Below are 12,500 nucleotides of genomic sequence, written 5' to 3'. Positions count from 1 at the left end.
CTTTAGTGCTCGTGCCCCCGATTTTGGTAATGTTTGACGTCAATTTTCCAAGGAGGCGAATGCAAGGCTTCAGAGGGACTTTGAGTGTTCGGGGGCGGGGTAGCTCAGCCGGATTTGCCCCGGCGGTTCTGCGGACGGTGTTGACTTCGAGGGCGGACCGGCCCCCGTGTTCAGTCCGAATATCGTGCATTGTTAACGGCGGGAAGTGTTCCAAAAGGGAATGGGATTGAATGTGACTGCTGAAGCCGACTTTGAGACCTGTAACGCGGGTAGCTCAGCCGGATTTGACCCGGCGGTTCTGGCGACGGTCTCGCCTTCGAGGGGGGAGCGCCCCGCGTGTTCAGGCCGAATTTTGTGCATTTCCATCGGCGGGAAGAGGTCCAAACGGGAATGGGATTGAATGTGACTGCTGAAGCCGACATTGAGACCTCTAACGCGGGTAGCTCGGCAGGATTTGACCCGGCGGTTCTGCCGAAGGTCTCACCTTCGAGGGGGGAGCGTCCCGCGTGTTCAGGCCGAATATCGTGCATTGTTAACGGCGGGAAGTGTTCCAAACGTGAATGGGATTGAATGTGACTGCTGAAGCCGACATTGAGACCTCTAACGCGGGTAGCTCGGCCGGATTTGACCCGGCGGTTCTGGCGACGGTCTCGCCTTCGAGGGGGGAGCGTCCCGCGTGTTCAGGCCGAATTTTGTGCATTTCCATCGGCGGGAAGAGGTCCAAACGGGAATGGGATTGAATGTGACTGCTGAAGCCGACATTGAGACCTCTAACGCGGGTAGCTCGGCCGGATTTGACCCGGCGGTTCTGCCGAAGGTCTCACCTTCGAGGGGGGAGCGTCCCGCGTGTTCAGGCCGAATATCGTGCATTGTTAACGGCGGGAAGTGTTCCAAAAGGGAATGGGATTGAATGTGACTGCTGAAGCCGACATTGAGACCTCTAACGCGGGTAGCTCGGCCGGATTTGACCCGGCGGTTCTGGCGACGGTCTCGCCTTCGAGGGGGGAGCGTCCCGCGTGTTCAGGCCGAATTTTGTGCATTTCCATCGGCGGGAAGAGGTCCAAACGGGAATGGGATTGAATGTGACTGCTGAAGCCGACATTGAGACCTCTAACGCGGGTAGCTCGGCCGGATTTGACCCGGCGGGTCTGCCGAAGGTCTCACCTTCGAGGGGGGAGCGTCCCGCGTGTTCAGGCCGAGTTTTGTGCATTTCCATCGGCGGGAAGAGGTCCAAACGGGAATGGGATTGAATGTGACTGCTGAAGCCGACATTGAGACCTCTAACGCGGGTAGCTCGGCCGGATTTGACCCGGCGGTTCTGCCGAAGGTCTCAGCTTCGAGGGGGGAGCGCCCACCGTGTACAGGCCGATTTTCATGCATTTCCAACCGTGGGAAGGGGTCCGAAAGGGGATGGGGGTGAACGTGACTGCTCAACCCGACTTTGAGACCTCTAACGCGGGTAGCTCAGCCGGATTTGACCCGGCGGTTCTGGCGACGGTCTCGCCTTCGAGGGGGGAGCGTCCCGCGTGTTCAGGCCGAATTTTGTGCATTTCCATCGGCGGGAAGAGGTCCAAACGGGAATGGGATTGAATGTGACTGCTGAAGCCGACATTGAGACCTCTAACGCGGGTAGCTCGGCCGGATTTGACCCGGCGGTTCTGCCGAAGGTCTCACCTTCGAGGGGGGAGCGTCCCGCGTGTTCAGGCCGAATTTTGTGCATTTCCATCGGCGGGAAGAGGTCCAAACGGGAATGGGATTGAATGTGACTGCTGAAGCCGACATTGAGACCTCTAACGCGGGTAGCTCGGCCGGATTTGACCCGGCGGTTCTGCCGAAGGTCTCACCTTCGAGGGGGGAGCGCCCACCGTGTACAGGCCGATTTTCATGCATTTCCAACCGTGGGAAGGGGTCCGAAAGGGGATGGGGGTGAACGTGACTGCTCAACCCGACTTTGAGACCTGTAACGCGGGTAGCTCAGCCGGATTTGACCCGGCGGTTCTGGCGACGGTCTCGCCTTCGAGGGGGGAGCGTCCCGCGTGTTCAGGCCGAATTTTGTGCATTTCCATCGGCGGGAAGAGGTCCAAACGGGAATGGGATTGAATGTGACTGCTGAAGCCGACATTGAGACCTCTAACGCGGGTAGCTCGGCCGGATTTGACCCGGCGGTTCTGCCGAAGGTCTCACCTTCGAGGGGGGAGCGTCCCGCGTGTTCAGGCCGAATTTTGTGCATTTCCATCGGCGGGAAGAGGTCCAAACGGGAATGGGATTGAATGTGACTGCTGAAGCCGACATTGAGACCTCTAACGCGGGTAGCTCGGCCGGATTTGACCCGGCGGTTCTGCCGAAGGTCTCACCTTCGAGGGGGGAGCGCCCACCGTGTACAGGCCGATTTTCATGCATTTCCAACCGTGGGAAGGGGTCCGAAAGGGGATGGGGGTGAACGTGACTGCTCAACCCGACTTTGAGACCTGTAACGCGGGTAGCTCAGCCGGATTTGACCCGGCGGTTCTGGCGACGGTCTCGCCTTCGAGGGGGGAGCGCCCCGCGTGTTCAGGCCGAATTTTGTGCATTTCCATCGGCGGGAAGAGGTCCAAACGGGAATGGGATTGAATGTGACTGCTGAAGCCGACATTGAGACCTCTAACGCGGGTAGCTCGGCAGGATTTGACCCGGCGGTTCTGCCGAAGGTCTCACCTTCGAGGGGGGAGCGCCCACCGTGTACAGGCCGATTTTCATGCATTTCCAACCGTGGGAAGGGGGCCGAAAGGGGATGGGGGTGAATGTGACTGCTCAACCCGACTTTGAGGCATCTAACCCGGGTAGCTCAGCCGGGTTTGACCCGGCGGTTCTGCCGACTGCCTCGCCTTCGAGGGGGGAGCGTCCCCCGTGTACAGGCCGATTTTCATGCATTTCGAACCGTGGGAAGTGGCCCAAAAGGGGATGGGGGTGAATGTGACTGCTCAACCCGACTTTGGCGCTTCCGAGCCGGGTAGCCCGGCCGGGTTTGACCCGGCGGTTCTGCCGTCGGTCTCGCCTTCGAGGGCGGAGCCTCCCCCGTGTACAGGCCGATTTTCATGCATTTGCAACGGTGGGAAGTTGCCCAAAAGTCGATGGGAGTGAATGTGACTGCTCAACCCGACTTTGAGACTTTTAAGCCGGGTAGCTCAGCCGGGTTTGACCCGGCGGTTCTGCCGACGGTCTCGCCTTCGAGGGGGGAGCCTCCCCCGTGTACAGGCCGATTTTCGTGCATTTCCAACGGTGGGAAGAGGTTCAAAAGGGGATGGGAGTGAATGTGACTGCTCAACCCGACTCTGAGGCTTCTAACCCGGGTAGCTCGGCCGGGTTTGATCCGGCGGTTCTGCCGACGGTCTCGTCTTCGAGGCCGGTGCCTCCCCCGTGTACAGGCCGATTTTCGTGCATTTCCAACGGTGGGAAGTGGTCCAAAAGGGAATGGGGGTGGACGTGTCTGCTCATACCGACTTTGAGACTTGTAAGCCGGGTAGCTCAGCCGGGTTTGACCCGGCGGTTCTGCCGACGGTCTCGCCTTCGAGGGGGGAGCCTCCCCCGTGTACAGGCCGATTTCCGTGCATTTCCAACGGTGGGAAGAGGTTCAAAAGGGGATGGGAGTGAATGTGACTGCTCAACCCGACTCTGAGGCTTCTAACCCGGGTAGCTCGGCCGGGTTTGATCCGGCGGTTCTGCCGACGGTCTCGTCTTCGAGGCCGGTGCCTCCCCCGTGTACAGGCCGATTTTCGTGCATTTCCAACGGTGGGAAGAGGTTCAAAAGGGGATGGGGGTGAATGCGACTGCTCAACCCGACTCTGAGGCTTCTAACCCGGGTAGCCCGGCCGGGTTTGACCCGGCGGTTCTGCCGTCGGTCTCGCCTTCGAGGGCGGAGCCTCCCCCGTGTACAGGCCGATTTTCATGCATTTGCAACGGTGGGAAGTTGCCCAAAAGTCGATGGGAGTGAATGTGACTGCTCAACCCGACTTTGAGACTTTTAAGCCGGGTAGCTCAGCCGGGTTTGACCCGGCGGTTCTGCCGACGGTCTCGCCTTCGAGGGGGGAGCCTCCCCCGTGTACAGGCCGATTTTCGTGCATTTCCAACGGTGGGAAGAGGTTCAAAAGGGGATGGGAGTGAATGTGACTGCTCAACCCGACTCTGAGGCTTCTAACCCGGGTAGCTCGGCCGGGTTTGATCCGGCGGTTCTGCCGACGGTCTCGTCTTCGAGGCCGGTGCCTCCCCCGTGTACAGGCCGATTTTCGTGCATTTCCAACGGTGGGAAGTGGTCCAAAAGGGAATGGGGGTGGACGTGTCTGCTCATACCGACTTTGAGACTTGTAAGCCGGGTAGCTCAGCCGGGTTTGTTCCGGCGGTTCTGCCGACGGTCTCGTCATCGAGGGGGGAGCCTCCCCCGTGTCCAGGCCGATTTTCATGCATTTCCAACCGTGGGAAGTGGTCCAAAAGGGAATGGGGGTGAATGTGACTGCTCATACCGACTTTGAGACTTTTAAGCCGGGTAGCTCAGCCGGGTTTGACCCGGCGGTTCTGCCGACGGTCTCGCCTTCGAGGGGGGAGCGTCCCCCGTGTTCAGGCCGAATTTTGTGCATTTCGAACCGTGGGAAGTTGCCCAAAAGTCGATGGGAGTGAATGTGACTGCTCAACCCGACTTTGAGACTTGTAAGCCGGGTAGCTCAGCCGGGTTTGACCCGGCGGTTCTGCCGACGGTCTCGTCTTCGAGGCGGGTGCCTCCCCCGTGTACAGGCCGATTTTCATGCATTTCGTACCGTGGGAAGCGGTCCAAAAGGGGATGGGAGTGAACGTGACTGCTCATACCGACTTTGGCGCTTCCGAGCCGGGTAGCTCAGCCGGGTTTGACCCGGCGGGTCTGCCGACGGTCTCGCCTTCGAGGGGGGAGCGTCCCCCGTGTTCAGGCCGAATCTTGTGCATTTCGAACCGTGGGAAGTTGCCCAAAAGTCGATGGGAGTGAATGTGACTGCTCAACCCGACTTTGAGACTTGTAAGCCGGGTAGCTCAGCCGGGTTTGACCCGGCGGTTCTGCCGACGGTCTCGTCTTCGAGGCGGATGCCACCCCCGTGTACAGGCCGATTTTCGTGCATTTCCAACCGTGGGAAGTGGTCTAAAAGTCGATGGGAGTGAACGTGACTGCTCAACCCGACTCTGAGGCTTCTAACCCGGGTAGCTCGGCCGGGTTTGACCCGGCGGTTCTGCCGACGGTCTCGTCTTCGAGGCGGGTGCCTCCCCCGTGTACAGGCCGATTTTCGTGCATTTCGAACCGTGGGAAGTGGTCTAAAAGTCGATGGGAGTGAACGTGACTGCTCAACCCGACTTTGAGACTTGTAAGCCGGGTAGCTCAGCCAGGTTTGACCCGGCGGTTCTGCCGACGGTCTCGCCTTCGAGGGCGGACCCTCCCCCGTGTACAGGCCGGTTTTCGTGCATTTCGAACCGTGGGAAGTGATCCAAAAGGGAATGGGGTGTGAACGTGACTGCCCAACCCGGCTTTGAGACTTGTAAGCCGGGTAGCTCAGCCGGGTTGGACCCGGCGGTTCTGCCGACGGTCTCGACTTCGAGGCGGGTGCCTCCCCCGTGTACAGGCCGATTTTCATGCATTTGCAACGGTGGGAAGTTGCCCAAAAGTCGATGGGAGTGAATGTGACTGCTCAACCCGACTTCGAGACTTGTAAGCCGGGTAGCTCAGCCGGGTTTGACCCGGCGGTTCTGCCGACGGTCTCGCCTTCGAGGGGGGAGCCTCCCCCGTGTACAGGCCGATTTTCGTGCATTTCCAACGGTGGGAAGAGGTTCAAAAGGGGATGGGAGTGAATGTGACTGCTCAACCCGACTTTGGCGCTTCCGAGCCGGGTAGCTCAGCCGGGTTTGACCCGGCGGGTCTGCCGACGGTCTCGTCTTCGAGGCGGGTGCCTCCCCCGTATACAGGCCGATTTTCATGCATTTCGAACCGTGGGAAGTGGTCCAAAAGGGAATGGGGGTGGACGTGTCTGCTCATACCGACTTTGAGACTTGTAAGCCGGGTAGCTCAGCCGGGTTTGTTCCGGCGGTTCTGCCGACGGTCTCGTCTTCGAGGCGGGTGCCTCCCCCGTGTACAGGCCGATTTTCGTGCATTTCGAACCGTGGGAAGTGGTCCAAAAGGGGATGGGAGTGAATGTGACTGCTCAACCCGACTTTGGCGCTTCCGAGCCGGGTAGCTCAGCCGGGTTTGACCCGGCGGGTCTGCCGACGGTCTCGTCTTCGAGGCGGGTGCCTCCCCCGTATACAGGCCGATTTTCATGCATTTCGAACCGTGGGAAGTGGTCCAAAAGGGAATGGGGGTGGACGTGTCTGCTCATACCGACTTTGAGACTTGTAAGCCGGGTAGCTCAGCCGGGTTTGATCCTGCGGTTCTGCCGACGGTCTCGCCTTCGAGGGGGGAGCCTCCCCCGTGTTCAGTCCGATTTCCATGCATTTCCAACCGTGGGAAGTTGCCCAAAAGGGGATGGGAGTGAATGTGACTGCTCAACCCGACTTTGGCGCTTCCGAGCCGGTTAGCACAGCCGGGTTTGACCCGGCGGTTCTGCCGACAGTCTCCTCTTCGAGGCGGGTGCCTCCCCCGTGTACAGGCCGATTTCCGTGCATTTCGAACCGTGGGAAGTGGTCCAAACGTCGATGGGAGTGAATGTGACTGCTCAACCCGACTTTGGCGCTTCCGAGCCGGGTAGCTCAGCCGGGTTTGACCCGGCGGTTCTGCCGACGGTCTCGTCTTCGAGGCGGGTGCCTCCCCCGTGTACAGGCCGATTTTCATGCATTTGGAACCGTGGGAAGTGGTCCAAAAGGGAATGGGGGTGGACGTGACTGCTCATACCGACTTTGAGACTTGTAAGCCGGGTAGCTCGGCCGGGTTTGACCCGGCGGTTCTGCCGACGGTCTCGCCTTCGAGGGGGGAGCCTCCCCCGTGTTCAGTCCGATTTTCGTGCATTTCCCACGGTGGGAAATGGTATCTTTCATTACGGGGACAAGGGTCTGAAGCGGTGAAGTCAGTAACCGGCATAGTTAAGGAAAGGGTTCGAATTTTCTCAACAGTACGAAAAAAGTGAGCAGGGAAGCTAGAGAAGGTGTCAGTGAGTCCCAAACGAGTGAACCGCAAAACTTAGGGAAATGCCCGAAAGCGTTTTAAAGGGTGAAATCGGGAACGAGGAAATGATGGGAAAGTGCCTGAAAGTGCTAAATGAGTAAACAGAAAAACGAAGAAAAATGTTTGAAAAGAAGAAGTGAGTAACCAGGAAAACTTAGAAAAATGTTCAAAACGAAGAAATCAGTAACCAGGAAAACTTAGAAAAATGATCAAAAAGAAGAAATGAGTAACCAGGAAAACTTAGAAAAATGTTTAAAAAGAAGAAATCAGTAACCAGGAAAACTTAGGAAAATGTTTAAAAAGAAGAAATCAGTAACCAGAAAAACTGCGAAAAATGTTTAAAAAGAAGAAATGAGTAACCAGAAAAACTTAGAAAAATGTTTAAAAAGAAGAAATCAGTAACCAGGAAAACTTAGAAAAATGTTTAAAAAGAAGAAATCAGTAACCAGGAAAACTTAGAAAAATGTTTAAAAAGAAGAAATCAGTAACCAGGAAAACTTAGAAAAATGTTATAAAAGAAGAAGTGAGTAACCAGAAAAACTTAGAAAAATGTTTAAAAAGAAGAAATCAGTAACCAGAAAAACTGCGAAAAATGTTTAAAAAGAAGAAATCAGTAACCAGACAAACTGCGAAAAATGTTTAAAAAGAAGAAATCAGTAACCAGGAAAACTTAGAAAAATGTTTAAAAAGAAGAAGTGAGTAACCAGAAAAACTTAGAAAAATGTTTAAAAAGAAGAAATCAGTAACCAGAAAAACTTAGAAAAATGTTTAAAAAGAAGAAATCAGTAACCAGAAAAACTGCGAAAAATGTTTAAAAAGAAGAAATCAGTAACCAGGAAAACTTAGAAAAATGTTTAAAAAGAAGAAATCAGTAACCAGAAAAACTGCGAAAAATGTTTAAAAAGAAGAAATCAGTAACCAGGAAAACTTAGAAAAATGTTTAAAAAGAAGAAATCAGTAACCAGAAAAACTTAGAAAAATGTTTAAAAAGAAGAAATGAGTAACCAGAAAAACTTAGAAAAATGTTTAAAAAGAAGAAATCAGTAACCAGAAAAACGGCGAAAAATGTTTAAAAAGAAGAAATCAGTAACCAGAAAAACTTAGAAAAATGTTTAAAAAGAAGAAGTGAGTAACCAGAAAAACTTAGAAAAATGTTTAAAAAGAAGAAATGAGTAACCAGAAAAACTTAGAAAAATGTTTAAAAAGAAGAAATCAGTAACCAGAAAAACTTAGAAAAATGTTTAAAAAGAAGAAATGAGTAACCAGAAAAACTTAGAAAAATGCTTAAAAAGAAGAAATCAGTAACCAGAAAAACGGCGAAAAATGTTTAAAAAGAAGAAATCAGTAACCAGAAAAACGGCGAAAAATGTTTAAAAAGAAGAAATCAGTAACCAGACAAACTGCGAAAAAATGTTTAAAAAGAAGAAATCAGTAACCAGAAAAACTGCGAAAAATGTTTAAAAAGAAGAAATCAGTAACCAGGAAAACTTAGAAAAATGTTTAAAAAGAAGAAATGAGTAACCAGGAAAACTTAGAAAAATGTTTAAAAAGAAGAAATGAGTAACCAGGAAAACTTAGAAAAATGTTTAAAAAGAAGAAATCAGTAACCAGAAAAACTTAGAAAAATGTTTAAAAAGAAGAAATCAGTAACCAGAAAAACTTAGAAAAATGTTTAAAAAGAAGAAATGAGTAACCAGAAAAACTTAGAAAAATGTTTAAAAAGAAGAAATGAGTAACCAGAAAAACTTAGAAAAATGTTTAAAAAGAAGAAATCAGTAACCAGAAAAACGGCGAAAAATGTTTAAAAAGAAGAAGTGAGTAACCAGAAAAACTTAGAAAAATGTTTAAAAAGAAGAAATGAGTAACCAGAAAAACGTTTAAAAAGAAGAAATCAGTAACCAGAAAAACTTAGAAAAATGTTTAAAAAGAAGAAATGAGTAACCAGAAAAACTTAGAAAAATGTTTAAAAAGAAGAAATCAGTAACCAGAAAAACGGCGAAAAATGTTTAAAAAGAAGAAATCAGTAACCAGAAAAACGGCGAAAAATGTTTAAAAAGAAGAAATCAGTAACCAGACAAACTGCGAAAAATGTTTAAAAAGAAGAAATCAGTAACCAGAAAAACTTAGAAAAATGTTTAAAAAGAAGAAATCAGTAACCAGGAAAACTTGGAAAAAAACACTTAGAAAAATTTTCAGCAAAGTGTGAAAAATATTCTAAGTGTCAGCGGAGGAAAATGCTGCAGCATCGGGAAAGATTCGCAAACTTACACCGAACATGTGCTCCGAAGTGCCGGAGGAATTGGGTGAATTGAGCCCGGCAAATGGCCAGCTGTCGTTTTGTGCCTGCAGCCCGAAAACTTTAACTTTGTCTGTCGCGGAAGTCCGGACCGAGAAAAATCCAAACGGTTTTGACCGGACCGAGTTCCAGACCGATGCAGTCAAATTTGGAATTCAGACCCATTCAGTGCCACTTGTAGTTTTTCCGCAGTGAGGTTGGCGGGGTACCCGGAGATATATGGGAACACGATTTTTAGAACAAAATGGCGGCGCGGGACCGTTCTGAAAGGCATCCGAAAAACGGTTCCACGGGCATAGCACTTTAATGACAGGTATGAGTGCATGCCGGAGAGCTCTTGGAAGTCGAATTTTTGACACTTTGTCAATTTTTTGACAGATTTGACAAACTCTTTCTGTCTGTTCTAAGAGTCAGTCAGAGACTTGTGCGGCGGTCTTTTGACACTATTGGAGGGCGGGCAAACCCCACGTTGACTCCGGCCGTCCCTCCACAGGCGCTCGTGTCCAAAATGAAGGCGAGAGACGCGAGTGGCCTGGTTCCCTTGGGTGTTGCCAAGAAGGCTGCGGGCTGACCGTTGCCTGAGCACTCCCTAAAGCCTCTTGTGATGAGAGCAGACCTCGCCTGCCGCACGACCGGCTCTGGGAGTCGTTGGGCCGCTATTTGTGAATAGTCTGGTCCTCCTCTGCCACCCGGACAAGCGCGATGGCTCTGCCGCCCTGCGGTGCTCGTCACCCAGGTTTGGGGAACACGATACTCGTAACAAAAATAAAAGGCGGCTCGGGACCTGCAGGCGAAAGGGGTCCCGTGGTGCTAAGCACGTCGACTTCGGGTCTCGGTGCAAGCCGGAGAGCTCACGGAAGTCTAAAGTTTTCGGCACGTGGTCGAATCTTTTCAAAGGCTTACCCGGCTCTTTCCGTCCATTCTGAGAGTAAGTCAGAGGCCGGTGCGGAGGTCTCTTGACAATCGGAGGGGGTGGTGGCCCTCCGCAGGCGCTCGTGTCGAAAATGAAGGCGAGAGACGCGAGTGGCCTGGTTCCCCTGGGTGTTGCCAGGAAGGCTGCGGGCTGACCCTTGCCTGAGCACTCCCTAAAGCCTCTTGTGATGAGAGCAGACCTCGCGCGCCGCACGACCGGCTCTGGGAGTCGTTGGGCCGCTATCTGTGAATAGTCTGGTCCTCCTCTGCCACCCGGCCAAGTGCGATGGCTCTGCCGCCCTGCGGTGCTCGTCACGCAGGTATGGGGCACACGATGCTCGTAACAGCAAATAAAGGCGGCTCGGGACCTGCAGGCGAAAGGGGTCCCGTGGTGCTTAGCACGTCGACTTCGGGTCTCGGTGCAAGCCGGAGAGCTCACGGAAGTCTAAAGTTTTCGGCACGTGGTCGAATCTTTTGAAAGGCTTACCCGGCTCTTTCCGTCCATTCTGAGAGTCAGTCAGAGGCCGGTGCGGCGGTCTATTGACGACCGGAGGCTCCCATGGGTGTTGCGATGAGGGTGGAGGGCACAGAACCTTGCCTTAGCACTCCCTAATAAAGCCTCTTGTGAAGAGAGCAGACCTCGCGCGCCGCACGACCGGCTCTGGGAGTCGTTGGGCCGCTATCTGTGAATAGTCGGGTCCTCCTCTGCCACCCGGCCAAGTGCGATGGCTCTGCCGCCCTGCGGTGCTCGTCACGCAGGTATGGGGCACACGATGCTCGTAACAGCAAATAAAGGCGGCTCGGGACCTGCAGGCGAAAGGGGTCCCGTGGTGCTTCGCACGTCGACTTCGGGTCTCGGTGCAAGCCGGAGAGCTCACGGAAGTCTAAAGTTTTCGGCACGTGGTCGAATCTTTTGAAAGGCTTACCCGGCTCTTTCCGTCCATTCTGAGAGTCAGTCAGAGGCCGGTGCGGCGGTCTATTGACGACCGGAGGCTCCCATGGGTGTTGCGATGAGGGTGGAGGGCACAGAACCTTGCCTTAGCACTCCCTAATAAAGCCTCTTGTGAAGAGAGCAGACCTCGCGCGCCGCACGACCGGCTCTGGGAGTCGTTGGGCCGCTATCTGTGAATAGTCTGGTCCTCCTCTGCCACCCGGCCAAGTGCGATGGCTCTGCCGCCCTGCGGTGCTCGTCACGCAGGTATGGGGCACACGATGCTCGTAACAGCAAATAAAGGCGGCTCGGGACCTGCAGGCGAAAGGGGTCCCGTGGTGCTTCGCACGTCGACTTCGGGTCTCGGTGCAAGCCGGAGAGCTCACGGAAGTCTAAAGTTTTCGGCACGTGGTCGAATCTTTTGAAAGGCTTACCCGGCTCTTTCCGTCCATTCTGAGAGTCAGTCAGAGGCCGGTGCGGCGGTCTATTGACGACCGGAGGCTCCCATGGGTGTTGCGATGAGGGTGGAGGGCACAGAACCTTGCCTTAGCACTCCCTAATAAAGCCTCTTGTGAAGAGAGCAGACCTCGCGCGCCGCACGACCGGCTCTGGGAGTCGTTGGGCCGCTATCTGTGAATAGTCGGGTCCTCCTCTGCCACCCGGCCAAGTGCGATGGCTCTGCCGCCCTGCGGTGCTCGTCACGCAGGTATGGGGCACACGATGCTCGTAACAGCAAATAAAGGCGGCTCGGGACCTGCAGGCGAAAGGGGTCCCGTGGTGCTTCGCACGTCGACTTCGGGTCTCGGTGCAAGCCGGAGAGCTCACGGAAGTCTAAAGTTTTCGGCACGTGGTCGAATCTTTTGAAAGGCTTACCCGGCTCTTTCCGTCCATTCTGAGAGTCAGTCAGAGGCCGGTGCGGCGGTCTATTGACGACCGGAGGCTCCCATGGGTGTTGCGATGAGGGTGGAGGGCACAGAACCTTGCCTTAGCACTCCCTAATAAAGCCTCTTGTGAAGAGAGCAGACCTCGCGCGCCGCACGACCGGCTCTGGGAGTCGTTGGGCCGCTATCTGTGAATAGTCGGGTCCTCCTCTGCCACCCGGCCAAGTGCGATGGCTCTGCCGCCCTGCGGTGCTCGTCACGCAGGTATGGGGCACACGATGCTCGTAACAGCAAATAAAGGCGGCTCGGGACCTGCAGGCGAAAGGGGTCCTG

This window comes from Chiloscyllium punctatum, unplaced genomic scaffold (assembly GCF_047496795.1).
Source record: "Chiloscyllium punctatum isolate Juve2018m unplaced genomic scaffold, sChiPun1.3 scaffold_382, whole genome shotgun sequence".
Lineage (NCBI taxonomy): Eukaryota > Metazoa > Chordata > Chondrichthyes > Orectolobiformes > Hemiscylliidae > Chiloscyllium > Chiloscyllium punctatum.
Note: the sequence above shows the minus strand (reverse complement) of the source record.